The following is a 19,005-nucleotide window of genomic DNA, read 5'->3' as shown; positions in this document are numbered from 1 at the left end:
TATAAAATAAGTAAGATAAGGGGATGTAATTTACAATACAGAGCATATGGTAAATAATGTTGTAACTACTTTGTATTGTGATATATGGTAATGGCTTATTGTGGTGACCATTACATAATATTTATAAATATCAAATCACTGTGTTCTACAGCAGAAACTAATAAAATATTGTATGTCTCTTTTTTTGTTGTCAGCCAAGAAAAGAGGAAGTACTGAAATAAAAGCATTTATTTGGGGGTCTTAGAATTGCAGTTCAGGGAGTATAGATTCAGGTAGCATCACAAATGTGTCCTGTTGAAGAGTAAAAGTCAGGGGTCTTCATTATTAAATTGTGGAGTTATTAGGAAATGCATGGAAGTTGTTTTCCAAAGATTATAATTGGAAGATATAATTACATTTTACTACACTTGATCTTAGCCAAAAGGCTGAGAAGCGATTATAATTACATTTTACACTCACTGGTTTTCTGGGTACCCTATGTCTGTTACTAGGAAAATATATGTGCAGAGTGTCTAATTTTTTTCAAGAATGTTGGTGTAACAGTCTTGTGTTCAGTCATATACTTCTGCCCACTTCAATAGTTCAGTGTAGTCCCTATTTCAAAAAAGCAGGATGAAGTTTTTAGTCCTAAAATAAAGTCTCATGTTCAGAGGTTTTAAACAGATTTACATGTCCCCCTTTTGATTGAGATATCTCCTCTGTAAAACATCACAGGTCAACGTTTGACCCCTCATTGCCAGAGTGGTCTTCAATACCTGCTCTGGTTTCCTCCTATACCTTGGATGGGAACATTAGTGATCCTGTTCTGGTATCCTAGGTTAGAAGGTAGATTCATATGGGTTGTCCACTTTGTGAATTTTAGTAATGCCAAGCATGGTCATGTGGCAAATCATAAAGCATGTGACTGAGCTGGGTACAGCAGAAAGAATAAGTTTGGATATGCATTTAAGAATCATTAAATTAGAGTAGTATAAAAAACATAATGAAACCAGTTTAGTGTGTAATGACTGGAAACCATTGAGGTCACATTTAAGTAACAACGAAGGGTAGTAGAGAGAACATTCATGTACTTCCCATCTAAAGTATATATCTTATCAAGGTCATAAGCATTGGAGATCATCTCAAAACACTGAACTACCATCATCCTATTTAGTGCATTATTTTTGCAGAAATTTGACAGGCAATAGGTACAAATTTTAAAATAATTATATAAAAAAGGATTGAAAGTACTATGATAAGTACAGTTTATATGATAATTCTAAACCAAGTGCCCAGACCTGAAGGTAACCAGTTAAATAGATTAAAAGACCTGGGGTTTTTAGGTGAAATTCACTGCAGCCAATGTGCTTGTTTTCTGATTTTATGCAATTACGTTTCTGCTTTCCCAGAGAAATTTATCCATGTGCAGCAGGTGGTATTACTATTAAATACATGCCTACATGCCTCCTTGTTCAGTAAGTAATCAATGGCTAGGTGCATTGGGCATCCTGTTACAAGGAGAACAGACTTGTATTGAACTTATGCAAATATACACATTGTCATGGAAAATAAGAATATTTAGAAGAGTTTCAGAATTCTAGAGGGATAAGGTAGGGAGAAAAAGATAAAGACTTCAACCTTTGTTGTAAAGATATGCTTTACCAAGTTGTAAGTTATAAATAGCTTAAAGGAGAGGAGAAAATGGGGTCCTATAAATCTGGAAAACAAAACATTGAAGAAATCTGTTTCCATTTAGAGTTTGAGAAATTCTTACCCGCTTCAGTGTTAGGATCTTAAATTTATCAAAACCTGTGTTTTAGATTATAAATCTCTTTGAAGATAAAGCACTTAAAACCATAACTGTCCATAAATGACAAAAGACTTAAAAAAATAGAGATCTGAAGCGAGTTCATTATGATGCAAGTGACAAGCAGATTCGGTGATTTCTGTGGCGCACCATTTCATGATAATAACTAGAATTATCTTTATACCAGGACATATCAGGATTTTAGGAATATTACATTATTTCTAGAACACTTAGAATATATTCCTGTACAAATAGAACATTAAAGAAGTATTACTTTTTGAAATGCTTCCTATGTAAATTAACATATTAGGTAATCATAATTATTGTAACATCTCATTTTTTTATAAGGAGAGGGAACAAATCTTTTGAGAAGTTCCAGGGGCCATCTAAAACTCACAAAGTTATGGGGGTGGGGGTTGGGCAAAATGGGTGAAGAAATGTGGGAGAGACAGACTTCCAGTTATGGAATGAATAAATAATGGGAATAAAAGGCACAACATCAGGAATATAGTCAATGATATTGTAATAGCTATGTATGGAGATTGATGGTAGCTACGCTTGTGGTGAACAAAGCGTAATTATGTATAAACTTGTTGAATCACTATGTACACCTGAAACTAATGTAATATGTGTGTCAAGTATACTCAAATTAAAAAAAAAAAATTACAAAAAAAGTATACTAGGGCGCCTGGGTGGCTCAGTTGTTAAGCGTCTGCCTTCGGCTCAGGTCATGATCCCAGGCCCAGGGTCCTGGGATCGAGTCCCACATCGGGCTCCTTGCTCCACGGGAAGCCTGCTTCTCCCTCTCCCACTTCCCCTGCTTGTGTTCCCTCTCAGGCTGTGTCTCTCTCTGTCAAATAAATAAATAAATTCTTAAAAAAAAAAAAGTATACTAGAATTTGATTTGGGGAAGTTTGTTAAAAATATCAAAATTTTTGGAATACTTGACCAAATAGGATCACAGATCATTATGAAACAGTATTTAATTATCTATTTGACCACTGTGACAATAGAAGATTTCAAAGACAAGGGCGCCACTTTGGGCTTCTCCTTCAGCATGGACTCTGCTTGAGATTCTCTCTCCATCTCCTTCTGCCCTTCCCAGTCATGCTCACTTGCTCTCTCTCTCTAAAATAAATAAATCTTTAAAGAAGAGAAAAAAAGATTTCAAGGACAAATATAAGGGTTACATAGTTGTACAGGAAATTATTTTGATAAAATACAAAATCTTTTTAAAATATATTAGTTTGAAAGATAAAGAAAACCTTTCACGATATCTTATCAAAGCAACTCAGTACTCCAAGAAAGCTTTGTCCTTTTAACAGGTAAAAGATAATTTTTAGTTTTACATAAATATGTTATGGGTATTAAGACTTAATTTTATTTTTAATTTTTTTAAAAGATTTTTATTTTTATTTATTTGACAGAGAGAGAGTGAGAGAGGGAACACAAGCAGGGGAGTAGGAGAGGGAGAAGCAGGCTTCCCGCCGAGCAGGGAGCCCGATGCAGGGCTCAATCCCAGGACTCTGGGATCATGACCTGAGCCAAAGGCAGATGCTTAACGACTGAGCCACCCAGGCGCCCCAAGGCTTAATTTTAAAACCCTTATAATAACAATTCAATCTGTAGCCAACTTGATCATACATATAATTCTTTTCACCAAGTTTCTTTTCCATGAACATTTTACAGCTTTCTATATCTATTTAGGTTTGTCCTATCTTTTTCCTGGAACAATTATTTTATTTTTTTTTTAAAGATTTTATTTATTTATTTGACAGAGAGAGACACAGCGAGAGAGGGAACACAAGCAGGGGGAGTGGGAGAGGGAGAAGCAGGCTTCCTACTGAGCAGGGAGCCCGATGCAGGGCTCGATCCCAGGACCCTGGGATCATGACCTGAGCCGAAGGCAGACGCTTAATGACTGAGCCACCCAGGCGCCCCTGGAACAATTATTTTACTTTAGTAGGACAAAATTACATTCTTTTTTCCTTTGCCAACTTCACTACCATGTCCTTTTTATCTTTCCTTATCTAAAAAATACATTCTGTTTTCCTTACTTTTCATATACAGTCACTACCTTTCACCCTTATTATTTCTAATAGATTTGTAAAAAAAAACAAACTCATTTTTTGACAGTTTCAACTTTATTAGTTTAAATGTTATTTTCTCAATTTCAAAAAAATTGCAAATCTTATCTAGAAAAGAAATTATGTGAGACAGTTATTACAGAATAGTTACAGATTTACTCTTAAGAGGATAGCATAATTGCTTGTGCATTACATTAAATGCATATAAACTCTTTCCATATTATATAGTTAAAACATACCATACACATTTTGGACATTATAGTATGACATTTATTTGCATTTTAAATTATCCTGACATTGCTCTGCTAGACTGGTAATGATAGAACAGGCAGGGGCAAGAGGGTCACCAAATTGTTGCTGAAGAGGGTTATTCTAAGTTGACTAGGAAGAATAAAGGTTTTTAAAAATGGTACAATTTCTAGACTGATAGGAGAGCAATGTCTGGGAAGCTATCACCAGAATTCCCAGATAGTTACTAGCAAGTAGTTATAAGAAATGGGAAGAGTTCTTTTAAATAAAGAGTGCTGCCTGCCTGCGTATCTAAAAAACAAGGCAACAAAGTATGAGCCTATTAAAGAGTGATAACATTTTGGCCTTGAGGAGCTAACACTATGTGTGTACTGGACAGAGAGGGTGATGGTTCTTGTATTGGCCTTTCTAGCTTTCTGCACAGACCCTTTTGTTGCTCAGTTTATTGTGGTATGAGTAGTAGCCATAGGGAGAGGAGCAACTCAGGTGGCTGTATAGTAGGAGGACACTAGACTCCTCTATTCCCTTGAACACAAGTAGATAATTATCAAATCATTCTGAATACCCAAGCAGTCAGCCTGAAGACTGACTCCACACTAGAGGTAGAGAAGAGGCCACATGGAGGAAGGTAGGAAGTGCAGAGAGGTGCTTTGGAGGAGAAAGGGATCGCAGGTACTACAGAGGGGAGGGAGACCTGGTTGTGGAGAAAGGCAAGGGAGAGAGGAGCACACAGGGGAATGTATAAGGAGAACACTTCCCCAGAGCCATTGCCTGGGAAAATGAGAGGGGCTGATTTTTCTGAGGTTTTGCACTCAGGGGTGCTTTGAAGCATGGAGTTTTAAAGGTTAGTGGGCTTGGCTGGGATAGAGCCCTTAGGGCACTAGACTACTCAGGGAGAGAAGGCAGGCAAATAAGCCAGAGACAGATTGAAGGGGAACAGTGATTTGAGGAATGCCTCAGGCACACAGTGGGGAGATATTCACTCTTCTTGGAGCACTTGCCTGAGAGGTAGCATTCACAGGGACGTATCTCCAGGGACAAAGGAGATAGCAGGCAACATTTCCCTCCCCCACGCCTCAGACTATACCGAGAGCCACCTGCAAAGGGCAGTTTGGCCCCTACTTTGGCTGCCTAGCCTGCTTGCTCCAAGTTCTATGGCCCTGCACTCTGGCATGATTGCCCTTCTCCATAAAACTTCCCTCAGTCCTGGCATGGCAAGACTCTACCCCAGAAGATGAAGGCAGGTCCCTGCCCACACCAATTCCCTAAAGCCTAGAGTTGTAAAAGTCAGCAGGCTTGGCTGGGATAAAGCCCAAAGGGAACTGCGCTGCTCTTGGAGAAAAGGAAAGCAAACAACCCAGAGGCAGACAGCATGGAATCAGTGATGTGAAAAATGCCTTGGACACACAGAGGGAGATTACTGGCTCTTCTTGGAATGCTTCCCTGAGTGGCAGTATTCACTGATATGCCTCTCTAGGGACAAAGGAGATGGTTAGTGCCATTCTCCCTACCCCCACCCCTCATCATAAACACAGAGCCACCCACACTGGCTATCTGACCCACTTACACCAGGTCACACACCCCTGTGCTTTGCTGGTAGTGCCCTTTTTGGACAAGTTTGCCTCAGGCCCAGCATGGCAGGCCCCTCTCCCAGAAGTCCAGCAGATACCTCTGCCCACACCATATCTCCCGACCAGAGAGTTCTGCAAGGCTTCAGTTCTAGGGGAAGTAGTATCAAGTTTCATTTAACAAGCAAACCACAGTACACCTAGTTAAACTCTCCACCCTCTGGCCAAGGACCAAATACTGCCCACTGCAGGCAAGGAGAGCCTCTGTAAATAACTGGCCTGAAGGACAGAGCAGCCAAAACACAACACAGAGTGCATGCAGGACATACCAGAGACAATTCCTCAAGGGCCAGGCCCTGGACAGTATATGACCTCTTTTTCATAAAGCCATTACTCTGAGGAGCAGGAAACAGAACAGGCTTTTCTAACACAAAGAAGTCAGAGATTTAGACAAAATGTCAAGATGGGGAAATTCATCCCAAATGAAACAACAAGATAAAGTCATGGCCAGAGATCTAATTGAAACAGATATAATCAATATGCATGAAGGAGAATTTAAAGCAAAAAATCCTAAGAATATTCACTGGGCTTGAGAAAAGAATGGAAGATTTCAGAGAGGCCCTTATTGCAGAGATAAAAGAGTTAAAAATCAGTCAGAAATGAAAAATGCAGTAATCTGATTTAGATCAGACTGGTTGTAATGAACACAAGGATGGTAGAAGCAAAAGGACAAATAAATGATATGGAGGATAAAATAATGGAAAATAATGAAACTGAAAAAAGAATTATGGAACATGAGAATGGACTTAGGGAACTCAGTGACTACATCAAACATAATAACATATGTATTATAGGAGCCCCAGAAGAAGCAGATAGAGAAAAGGTGACAGAAAATTTATCTGAAGAAATAATAGCTGAAAAATTCAGCTCACAGAGAACTCCCATCAAGCACCAAGACATATTGCAATTAAATTAGCAAAATATAGTGATGAAGAAAAAAATCCTAAAAGCAGCAAGACAAAAGAAGTCCCTAACTTACAAGGAAAGACAAATAAGGCTAGTTGCACCTCTCTCCACAGAAGCTTTGCAAGCCAGAAGGGAGTGGCATGATATATGCAACCTGCTGAATGGAAAAATCTGCAGCCAAGAATATTCTGTCCAGCAAGGCTATCATTCAAAATAGAAGGAGAGATAAAGAGTTTCCCAGACAAACAAAAACTAAAGGAGTTTGTGATCAGTAAAGTATCTCTGCAAGAAATATTAAGGGGAACTCTTTGAATGGAAAGGAAAGACCAAAAGTTATAAAGATAAAGGATTATAGAAAATCTCCAGAAATAATGACAAAACAAGTAATAAAATGGCACTAAAAACATATCTATCAATAAATACTCTGACTGTAAATGGACTAATGTACCAATCAAAAGAATAAAGGGTATCAGAATGAATTTAAAAAAAAAAAGGCACCTCTATATGCTGCCTACAAGACACTCATTTGAGACCTAAAGACAACTGGAGATTGAAAGTGAGTGGATGCGAAAAACATTTATCATGCATATGGACATCAAAAGAAAGCCAGAGTAGCAATAATTATTTTGGATAAACTAGACTTTAAACTGAAGATTGAAACAACAGATGAAAAAGGGTACTATATCATAAAAAAGGGACAATTCAACAAGAAGATCTTACAGTTGTGAATATTTATACACCCAACATGGGAGCACCCAAATATATAAAACAATTAAAAACAAACATAAAGGAAATCATTGATAATGATACAAAAATAGTTGGGGACTTTAACACCCCACTTACAACAATGGACAGATCATTTAAGCAGAAAATCAACAAGGAAAAATGGCTTTGAATGACACACTGGACCAGATGGACTTAACAGATATATTTAGAGCATTCCATCCTAAAGCAGCAGAATATACATTCTTTTCAAGTGCACATGGGACATTCTCCAGAATACATCATATACTGGGTCACAAATCAGGCCTCCACAGGTACAGAAAAGATTGAGATTGTACCAGGCATATTTTCTGACCACAATTCTATGAAACTAGAAGTCAACCACAAGAAAGTTTGGAAGGATCATAATAAATACATGGAGGTTAATCAACATGCTACTAAAGAAGGAATTGGGCAACCAGGAAATTAAAGAAGAAATTTAAAAATACATAAAAAAAATGAAAATGAAAACACAATGGTCCAAAATCTTTGAGATGCACCAAAAATAGTCCTAAGATGGAAAGATACAGCAATTCATGCATACCTCAAGAGGCAAGAAAGATTTCAAATAAAGAACCTAACCTTACACCTAGAGGAGGTAGAAAAAGAACAACAAATGGAGTCTAAAACTGGCAGAAGGAAAAGAATAATACAGATTAAAGCAGAAATAAATGATATACAGACTAAAAAACAATGGAACAGATCAATGAAACCAGAAGCTGATTCTTTGAAAAAACTAATAAAATTGTTAAGTGTCTATCAGACTTACAAAAAGAAAAGAGAAAGGACCCCAATAAATAAAATCACAAAGGAGAGAGGATAAATAACAACCAACACCACAGAAATACAATTAGAATATTATGAAAACTATATGGCAACAAATTGGACAAACCGGAAAAAATGGATAAATTCTTACAAACATATTAACTACCAAAACAAAAGAGGAACAAATAGAAAACTTGAAAAGACTGATAACCAGCAAAATAATTGAATCAGTAATAAAAAATCCTAGCAAACAAATGTCCAGGACAAGATGGCTTCACAGGTGAATTCTACCAAACATTTAAAGAAGACCTAATGTCTATTCCTCGCCAACTATTCCAAAAAATAAAAAAAGGAAAGAAAACTTCCAAGTTCATTCTATGAGGTCAACATTATCCATACACTAACACCAACTAAAGACTCCACTAAAAAGAGAAGTATAAGCCTATATCCATGATGAATAGGTATGCAAAAATTCTCAATAAAATACTAGCAAACAGAATCCAAACAATATATTAAAAGAATCAATCATCCTGATCAAGTGGGATTTGTTCCTGGGTTGCAAGTGTGGTTCAATATTTGCTAATCAATCACTGTGATACACCACATTAATAAAAGAAAGCATAAGGACCATTTCAATAGATGCAGAAAAAGCATTAGACAAAGTACAACATCCATTCATGATAAAAACCTCCAGCAAAGTAAGGTTAGAGGGAACAATAAAGGCCATACATGAAAAACTCACAGCTAATATCTTCAGTGAGGAACAACTGAGAACTTTTCCTCTATGGTCAGAAACAAGACCAATGTTATTCAACATAGTACTGGAAGTCCTAGCCACAGCAATCAGACAACAAAAAGAAATAAAAGGCATCCAAATCAGCAAGGAAGAGGTAAAACTTTCTCCATTTGCACTATGACATGATACTGTATATGAAAAACGAAAGACTCCACCAAAAAACTGCTAGAACGGTTTCCCTTTCCTCAGGAGACATATCTAGAAAGATCTTGCTAGGGCCGATGTCAAAGAGGTTACTGCCTGTGTTCTCTATGATTTTGATGGTTTCCCATCTCACGTTTAGGTCTTTCATACATTTTGAATTTGTTTTTGTGTGTGGTGTACAAAAGTGGTCCAGTTCCATTCTTTTGCATGTTGCTGTCCAGTTTTCCCAACACCATTTCTTGAAGAGATTGTCATTTTCCCATTGGATATTCTTTCCTGCTTTGTCAAGGATTAACTGACCATATAATTTTGGGTTAATTTCTGGCTTTTCTATTCTGTTCCCTTAATTTATGTGTGTATTATTATGCCAGTATCATAGTGTCTTGATCCCTATAGCTTTGTAATAGAACTTGAAGTCCGGAATTGTGATGCTTCCAGCTTTGCTTTCCTTTTACAAGATTGCTTTGGCTTTTCAGGGTCTTTTGTGGTTGCATACAAATCTTGGGAATGTTTGTTCTAGCTCTGTGAAAAATGATGGTGGTATTTTGATAGGGATTGCATTAAATGTGTAGATTGCTTTGGGTACTAGAGACATTTTAACAATATTTGTACTTGCAACCAGTGAGCATGGAATGCTTTTCCATATCTTTGTGTCATCTTCAATCTCTTTCGTCAGTGTTTTATCATTTTCGGAGTACAGATCCTTCACCTCTTTGGTTGGGTTTATTCTTGTGTATCTTATGGTTTCTGGTATAGTTGTAAATGGGATTGGTTCCTTAATTTCTCTTTCTGCTGCTTCATTATTGGTGTTTAGAAATATAACAGATTTTTGTATGTTAATTTTGTACCCTGTAACTTCACTGAATTCTGTATCAGTTCTAGCAAGTTTTTGGTGGAGTCTTTTGGGTTTTCTATGTGGTGTATCATGTCATCTGCATATAGTGAATGTTTTCCTTTTTCCTTGTCGATTTGGATGCCTTTTCTTTTTGTTGTCTGCTTGCTGTGTCTAGGACTTCCAGTTCAATGTAAATGACAGTGGTGATAGTGGATATACTTGTCCTGCTCCTGACTGTAGGAGAAAAGCTCTCAGGTTTTCCCCATTGAGGATGATACTACCTGTGGGTTTTAGTATATGGTCTTTATCATGTTGCAGTTTATTCCCTCCAAACTTACTTTGTTGAGGGTTTTTATCATGAATGGATGTTGTACTTTGTCAAATGCTTTTTCTGCTTCTATTGAAATGATCATATGGTTCTTATCTTTCCTTTTATTCATGTCAGGTATCACAGTGATTGATAAGCAAATACTGAACCACACTTGCAACACAGGAATAAATTCCACTTGACCGTGGTGAACGATTCTTTTAATATATTGTTTGATGCTCTTTGCTAGTATTTGATAGAGAATTTTTGCATCTATGTTCATCAGGGATCTTGCCTTGTAGTTCTCTTTTTTAGTGGAATCTTTATGTGGTTTTGGTATCAGGATAATTCTTGCTTTTTAGTATGAATTTGGAAGTTTCACTTCCTTTTCTATTTTTTGGATTGGTTTGAGAAGAATAGGTGTTATGAAGCCACCTGGCCCTGGACTTTTGTTTGCTGGGAGATTTTTTTATTGCTGATTTAATTTCTTTGCTGGTTATCAGTCTGTTCAAGTTTTCTGTTTTTTCCTGTTTCAGTTTTGGTAATTTTTATGTTTCTAGGAATTTATCCATTTTTTCCAAATTGTCCAATTAGTTGTCATATAGTTCTTCATAATATTCTATTATAATTGTTTTTATTTCCATGGTGTTCTTATTTGTCCTCTTTCATTTGTGATTTTACTTATTTGGGGCCTTTGTTTTTTTGTTAAGTGTGGCTGGAGGTTTATCAACTTTTTTTCTTTAAAGATTTTATTTATTTATTTATTTGACAGAGACACAGCGAGAGAGGGAACACAAGCAAGGGGGAGCAGGAGAGGGAGAAGCAGGCTTCCCACGGAGCAGGGAGCCCGATGTGGGGTTGGATCCCAGGACCCTGGGATTATGACCTGACCCGAAGGCAGACACTTAATGACTGAGCCACCCAGGCGCCCCTGGAGGTTTATCAACTTTTAAAATTTTTTTGAAAAACAGGTCCTGGTTTCATTGATGTTTTCTGCTGTGTTTTTAGTTTCTCTATAGAAACACATATAGAACACATTTCTTTGTGTTCTGATCTTTATTACGTCTTTCTGTCTGCTGGTTTAGGCTTCATTTGTTCTTTTTTCTAGCTCCTTTAGGTATGAAATTAGGCTGTTTATTTGAAATTTTTCTTAGCTCTTGAGGTAGGCATGTCATGTATTACTATATCCTTACCTCTTAGGGCTGCTTTTGCTGCATACCAAAGGTTTTGGACCGTTGTGTGTTTATTTTCATTTGTTTCCATATTTTTTTTTTGTTTATTTCTTCTTTGATTTCCTGGTTGACCCATTTATTGTATGGCATTATGTTGTCTAACTTCCATGTAATTGTGATATTTCCAAATTTTTTCTTGTGGATCTCTTTAAGTTTCATAGTGTTGTGGTCAGAAAAAAATGCGTGGTGTGAGTCAATCTTTTTATATGTATTGTGTATTGTTTTGTGACCTAATATGCAATTTGTTCTGGAGAATGACCCATGTGCACTTGAAAAGAATGTGTATTCTGCTGCTTTAGGTTGGAATATTCTGAATATATCTGTTAAGTCCATCTGGTCCAGCCCGTCATTCAAAGCTATTATGTCCTTTTTGATTTTCTCTTTAGGTGATCTGTCCATTGATGTAAGTGGGGTGTTAATGTCCTCTACTATAATTGTATTATGGTGAATGAGTTCCTTTATGTTTGTTACTAATTGTATTATATATTTGGGTGCTCCCATGTTGGGTGCATAAACACAATTGTTAGATTTTCCCTTTTATGATTATATAGTGCCATTCTTTGTCTCTTGTTACGGTCTTTGTTTTAAAGTCTAGTTTGTACGATATATGTATTGCTACAGTGGCTTTCTTTTGATGTCTATTTGTATGATGAATGTTTCTTCATCCCCTTGCTTTTAATCTTCAGGCATCTTTAGGTCTCAAATGATAAGCCACATATAGGGTCTTTTTTTTTTCCATTCTGAAGACACCTTATATCTTTTGAGTGAAACATTTTGTCTATTTACATTCAGAGTAATTATTGATAGATATGTATTTAGTGCTGTTTTACTTGTTTTGTCATTGTTTCTGGAGATTTTTGTGATCCTTTCTTGTCTTTGTCAGTTTTGGCCTGTCATTTCCACTCAAAGAGTCCCCTTTAATTTCAGGGCTGGCTTAGTGACCATGAAATCCTTTAGTTTTTGTTTGGGAAATTCTTTAACTCTTCCTATTCTGAATGATAGCTTTGCTGGATAGACTATTCTTGGCTATAGATTTTTTTTCCATTCTGCTCATTGAATTTATCATGCCACTGCCTTCTGGCTTGCCAAGTTTCTGTTGAGAGGGCTGAAGCTAGCCTTATGCCTCTTATTTTGTAAGTTAGGTACTTCCTTTGTCTTGCTGCTTTTAGGAGTTTTTTTCTTTATTACTATATTTACTTATAACATGTCTTGGTGTTGGCCTGCTTTTGTTGATTGTGATGGGAGTTCTCTCTGCCTCGTGGATCTGGATGTCTCTTTCCTTCCCTAAATTAGGGAAGTTTTCACCTATTACTTCCTCAAATAAATATTCTGCCTCCCTTTTCCTCTCTTCTTCTTCTGGGACTCCTGTAATATGAATGTTACTACATTTGATGGAATCATTGAGTTCCCCAAGTCTATTCTTGTGTTTCATAATTCTTCTTTCAGCCTTCTGTTCATTGCATTAAGTTTGTTTCCAGTCTCAGTTATTGCATTGTTTATCTCTGAGGTAAAATTCTCCTTGTTGCCTTCCATTCTTTTCTCAAGTCCAGTGAGTATCCTTATGATTGTTGCTTTAAATTCTCTAGTAGTCTTGTTACTTATATACGCCTTGCTTAGAACTCTGGCCAAGGCCTCATCTTATTCTTTCATTTGCAATAAATTACTCCATGTTAGCATTTTGTCTAAGTCTTTGTCTTCTTTTCTATGTTAGAAAAGCCTGTTCTGTTTCCTGTTCTTGAGAGTAATGGCTTTATGAAGCAGTGATCACGTAGTGTCCATGGCTTGGCACTTCAGGGTGTCTTTCTGGTGTGTGCTCCTGTGCTCTGTTGTTACGTTTTGTCTGCTCTATCCTTCAGACCAGTCATCAGTAAATCTCTCCTTGCCTGCAGTGGGCAGTGTTTGGTCCTTGGTCAGAGTGTGGCAAGTCTTAACTAGGTTTGCTGTGGTCTGCTCTTGCAAAGAGAGTGGATCCTACTTTATCTAGAACTGAAGCATTTGGAGCTCTGGTCAGGGGACATGGCGTGGGCAGGGGTTTCTGCTGATCTTCTGGGGAAAGGGCCCACCATGCTGGGACTGAGTCAAACTTGATGGAGAAGGGCAGTCCCACCAAAGTGCCGGGGTCTGAGAGTTGGTATAAGCAAGTTAGGCAGCTGTGTCAGCCCTGAGCTCTTTCCTGCAAGGGTCTCTGCATTTGTGCTGGAGGGGGAAGGGAAATGGCTCTAGCCAGCTTCTTTGTTCCTGAAAAGGTATCTCTGAAGGCTACCTCTTAGAGAAGCACTCTGAGAAGAGTGAATAGTCTTCCCCCTTTGTGGCCCAGGGGTTTTTGAGATTTCTGTTTCCAAGTTGTCCTCCTCAAGGTTTTTTGACTGACTTCTCACCAAGAGCAGCACAGTGACCTTTGGGCTCTAATTCTGCCAAGCCTGCTGACCTTTAATACTCCATGCTTTAGAGATGGAGTGTGGGTAGGGGATTGTGCTGGACTTTTGGGGGAGGATCCTGCTGTGCCGGGACTGAGGCAATCTTGACTGACCAGGGTTGTCCTGCCAGAGCACAGAGGTGTGAGAATTGTAATCAAGTCAGGCAGCCTGTGTAGGCCCTGTGCTGCTTCCTGCAGGTGGCTCTGTGTTTATGCTCTGGGGGGGGGGAGTGAAATGGGATCAGCCAGTTGTTTTGTCCCCAGAGAAACATCTCTGTGAGCACTGTCTCTCAGGGAAGCACTCACAATAGAATGAATTATCTCCCCTCTGTGTGTCCCAGGCATTTTTCAGATTGCTGTTTCCAGGCTGTCCGTCTCCCCCTTTTTTGCCTGTCTTCTTCTCTCCAGGAGCAGGGAAGTTCCCTCCAGGCTCATACCTGCCAAGCCTGCTGACATTTAAAACTCCAGACTTTAAGCCCTGCTGGTTGCAAAAACTCAGGAAACTCAGCCCTCTTGTTTTCCCAGTCAGTGGCTTTGGGAAAACATTCTCCTTCTGTGTTCCTCTGTCTCTCACCCTTCTCTGCAGCTCCCATGATCCATTTCTCCCCCAACCATGTCTCCCCACTTCTTACTTTCTTCAATGGGGCTTTTTCTCTCCCTTTAGTTGTGGAGTTTGTTCTGTTGGTCTTCAGGTTGATTTCTTGGGTATTTAGGATGATTTGATAGTTATCTCATTGTATTCATGGGACTAGACCAACCTAGGGTCTCTTTGTTCTGACACTATCTTCCCACATCCTGGTTTATTTTTCTTTGATTTTACCCTGGTAGACTCTGTTTACTATTTATTATAAAGCAGATTTGCTAGCAACTAATTCAGTTTTTGTTTATCTGGGAATATCTTCCTTTTTGAAGGTTAATTTTGCTAGATGTAGAATATTATTGTAGGGTTGTAGGGTTTTTGTCTCACAGAGTGGAACAATGAATCTCCTGGACACAAAAGGGTGAAGTGAAGTCAAAGTTTATTAAGTGAAGTCGAGAAGAGAAAGGAGAGGAGGGGAGGGAAGGGAAGGCGAGGGGAGGGGACAGGGGAGGAGGGCAGGGGAGAGGAGGGGAGAGGAGAGAGGAAAGGAAAGGAGCTCTCTAGAGTGAGAGGGGTCCTGAATGGGTTGCCACTGAGGGCTTTTATGGTTAATCTTTTGTAGAAAACCATCAGGGAACTTGGCAAATTTCTTGTCAATAACAGGTAAAAACAAACGTGGTGTGTTTGTAAATATCATGAGAATATCCTGTCTATATTTAGAACAACATGGTGGATTTGTAAATATCATGAGACTATACTGTCAACATTTAGAACGAAGATAGTGGATTTGTTACCTTCCCTTCTTTCTGTTTAATATCTCATCTATAACATTTCTTCACATCTGGGATTTCTGTGAGCCTAGTCATATAGCTCCCTACCTGTCTTTCTCTTCCTAGCCTCTCCTGTCCCTTACTCATTATCTTGATAGTTCCCTCCACCCCAGCATTTTGAATATGCTACTTTGTCTGATCCTTCATGATTCCTGATGAAAAATTCCACTGTTAATCTTATTGAGGATTCCTTGTTCATGATGAGTCTTTTTCTTTTGCCTTTTTCAAAGATTTTGTCCCCTTTCTTTATCTTTCAGCAGTTGACTGTGATATTTTTAGGTATGTATATCTGAGTTTATCTTCCTTTAGGTGTGTATTGAGCTTGTTGGGAGTTAAGATGATTTTTATTTTTATCAAGTGTGGCAGATACTCTTTCTTCATCTTCCTCTCCTATTCTAGGATTCCCATCTTGTGTGTTGTTATGTTTATGGTGCCTCATAGATCTCTGAGAATCTGTTGATTTTTCTTAATTCTTTTTTCTTTCTGTTACATAGATTTGGTAATCTCAGTTGACCTGTCTTTAGCTTCACTGATTCTTCTGTCTGCCCAGTTCTAATCTTGAGCTTGTGTAGTAAATTTTCCATGTTTATTATTGTATTTTTTAATGACAGAATTTTTGTTGATTCTTTTAAAATATTCTCCAACTCATTATTGGTATTCTGTATTTGGTGAGACATTGTTCTCATTCTGTCCTTTAGTTTTTTTAGATATGGTTCTTTTTTAATTCTTTGAATATATTTAGAATAGCTAATTTAAAATCTTTGTGTAGTAAGTCCAATGTCTGGGCTTTCTCATGGACGGTTTCTGTTGATTACATTTTTTTTTAGTATATAAAGCCAGTGTTTCCTGTTTCTGTGTGTCTCCTAATTTCTTGTTGAAACGTTTACATTTAATATCATATAATGTGACAGTTCTTGAAATGAGAACCTCTTTCCCCATGGTTTGTGTGTGTGTTGTTTCCTTGTTTATTGACTTCTTGAACTAATTCTGTATTAAAGTCTATTTTTTGTTGTGTGTAGCCCCTGAAGTCTTTGGTAGGTTAGCTTAGTGATCACCTACTGACTGGACAAGGATTCCATGGAATATCTTGAATCAGCAAGTTTCCCAGCCTTTGGTGAAGGGCTTTGTTGGTGTATGTTATGGCATGCCCCCAACATTCAGCCAGTCAGTTCACAACTCTGCCTACCATTTTCTCTTCTTGTTCAGGGCCTCAAGGTCAGATAGAAGTGAGAGATTAGGGCCATCTCAAGTCTTTCATGGACATAGACACACACAGTCTGAGGTGTGCACACATTCCTTCACATGCACATGTCTTTCTAGATTCTTAGGGATAGGTTGTAGCTTTGCATAGGGCCTGTGCACATGTCATTCTCCAAATTGTCATTCTCTAATTTTTTTATGAAGCATTTTGTGATCTTGGACCCAATTCCAATGTATTTTTGGGAGTAGATTCCCTACACTAACAAGCAATTTTCTGAATACCAGCTAGATGTCCTACCATTCAACTGAACTATGACACTATCTCCCTGGAAACCAGATTATGCAGGTTAAGGTTTCAGTTGTACAAGACTGCGCTACCACTTTCAGATGTCTATCACAAGTCCAGTGCTTCTGACCAATTGGCTATAAACTAGAGGTTCCCACAATGTCCTTAGGTTTGATTAATTTGCTAAAATGACTCGCAGAATTCAATGAAATATTTTACTTACTAGATTACAGGCTTATTATGAAAGGATATAACATAAGAACAGCCATATAGAAGGTATGTATAGGGCATATTATGGGAAAAGGGTGTGGAGCTTCCATGCACTGTCTGAGCATACAATTCTCCCCACTTCTCTACATGTTTACTAACCTGGAAGTTCCTTTTAGGTTTTTATGGAGGCTTCATTGCATAGGCATGATTGACTAAATCAGTGGCCATTGGTGGTTGATTCAACCTCTAGTCTCTCTCTCCTCCACAGAGGTCAGGGGAGTGAGAATGAGAGTTCCAGTGCTCTAATCACATGGTTAGTTCTCCTGGCAACCAGTCCCCATTTTTAGGTGTGGTCCAAAATCATGCGATTAACCTAACAAAAGACAATTTTATGGCTCTCATCAGAGAAAATTTCAAGGGTTTTGGGAGCTGTGAGCTGGGAATGGTGGATGAAGACCTACTATATATGAGAAATGCATTCTGGTCATCTGAATGATCAAATATATATTTCTTATAAATCATAATATCACAGTAAATATTTTGGTCAACCTCTTGATAACTCCAACTTTTACATTGCCTTGGGCTACCACAATTTTTTAAAAATTTGAGATGATTGTTTTTCACAAATGCCCCCAAAACAGCACTGTTTACAAAGAATGAGCTTTGTTAGAACAGAGACTAGACTTAAGAATGGAACGTTAAGGACCTGTTAAAATAGAAAAATAGTGATAGTTCTGTAAGAGTGCAGCCTTGTAAAACTCCAACCCCATTCTGCCCTAGCTGGTGGCTGCGAACCTGTTGGTTTTCGCAGCTATCATAGTTGTGAAACTGTTGGTTTTCAGTGCTACAGCAGAGCTAGGGAGAGAGTGATTTGATTAGGTTTACTTAATACACAACAAAGTACACTGGTATTATCAAGATTCAATATTTTATCTTAAACAGAGAATCCTTAGATTGTTAAGGCTTTAATTTATTAGAGACTATTAGGTATATTATATAATCTATCATACATATATATTATATAATCTGTTATATATAACATATATGACAGAAAAATTTGTGTCCAGGATATATAAAGAAATCTTATAGCTCAATAACTCAACAATAAGAACACAAAAACCCAAGTATAAAACTGGCTAGAGGGGCGCCTGGGTGGCTCAGTCGTTAAGCGTCTGCCTTCGGCTCAGGTCATGATCCCAGGGTCCTAGGATCGAGCCCCGCATCAGGCTCCCTGCTCCGCGGGAAGCCTGCTTCTCCCTCTCCCACTCCCCCTGCTTGTGCTCCCTCTCTCACTGTGTCTCTCTCTGTCAAATAAATAAATAAAATCTTTAAAAAGAAAAAAAAAAAACTGGCTAGAGTCTTAACAGACCCTTCATGAAAAAAAGATATTGTAAATGCCCAATAAGTTCATGATAAACTACTTAGCACCATTAGTCATCAAGAAAATGCAAATTAAAACTATAGTGAGATACCACCACACATCCATTGGAATGGTTAAAATTAAAATAAAAAGTCATTTACCAGATTTTTATTGTAGCTTTATTCACAATAGACAATATATGGAAGGAACCCAAGTGTCCGTCGATAGATGAATGAATAAATAAGATGTGGTGTGTGTGTGTATACATATATATATACGTATGTATACATATATATTAATTATTAGCTATCAGGGAAATAAAGCTATCAGGGAAATCAGGAAAATATTTCCCTGATACACACACACACACACACGCACACACAAACTGGTGGTTGCCAGAGGGGAAGTGAGTAGGGGAATGGGCAAAATGAGTGAAGGAGTGAAGGAGAATGGGAGTTACAGGCTTGTAGCTATGGAATGAGTAAATCATCAGGAAGAAAGGTACGGCATAGGAATATAGTCAGTGGCATTTTAATAGCATTGTATGGTGACAGAGGGTAGCTATGCTTGTGGTGAGCATAGCATAATGTATAGAGTTGTTGAATCACTATGTTGTATACCTGAAA

The 19,005-nt window shown here is 38.0% G+C and overlaps 1 protein-coding gene and 1 pseudogene across 4 annotated transcripts in view; one reads left to right on the top strand and one right to left on the bottom strand.

Annotated features, from left to right (window-relative positions):
• The window catches only part of OPHN1 (oligophrenin 1), a 729,824-nt gene that overhangs the window by 151,385 nt on the left and 559,434 nt on the right, over positions 1-19,005 (top strand). The gene's annotated exons all lie outside the window — the stretch shown is intronic.
• LOC123851838 (U2 spliceosomal RNA) lies at positions 307-437 on the bottom strand (annotated as a pseudogene).

The sequence above is a fragment of the Mirounga angustirostris genome, unplaced genomic scaffold, assembly GCF_029215605.1.
Source record: "Mirounga angustirostris isolate CCGP_5_RB_7025 unplaced genomic scaffold, mMirAng1.0.hap1 SCAF_11, whole genome shotgun sequence".
In the NCBI taxonomy this organism is placed as follows: Eukaryota; Metazoa; Chordata; class Mammalia; order Carnivora; family Phocidae; genus Mirounga; species Mirounga angustirostris.
The sequence above is the reverse complement of the archived record's forward strand: the minus strand, read 5'-3'. Positions and strand labels throughout refer to the sequence as shown.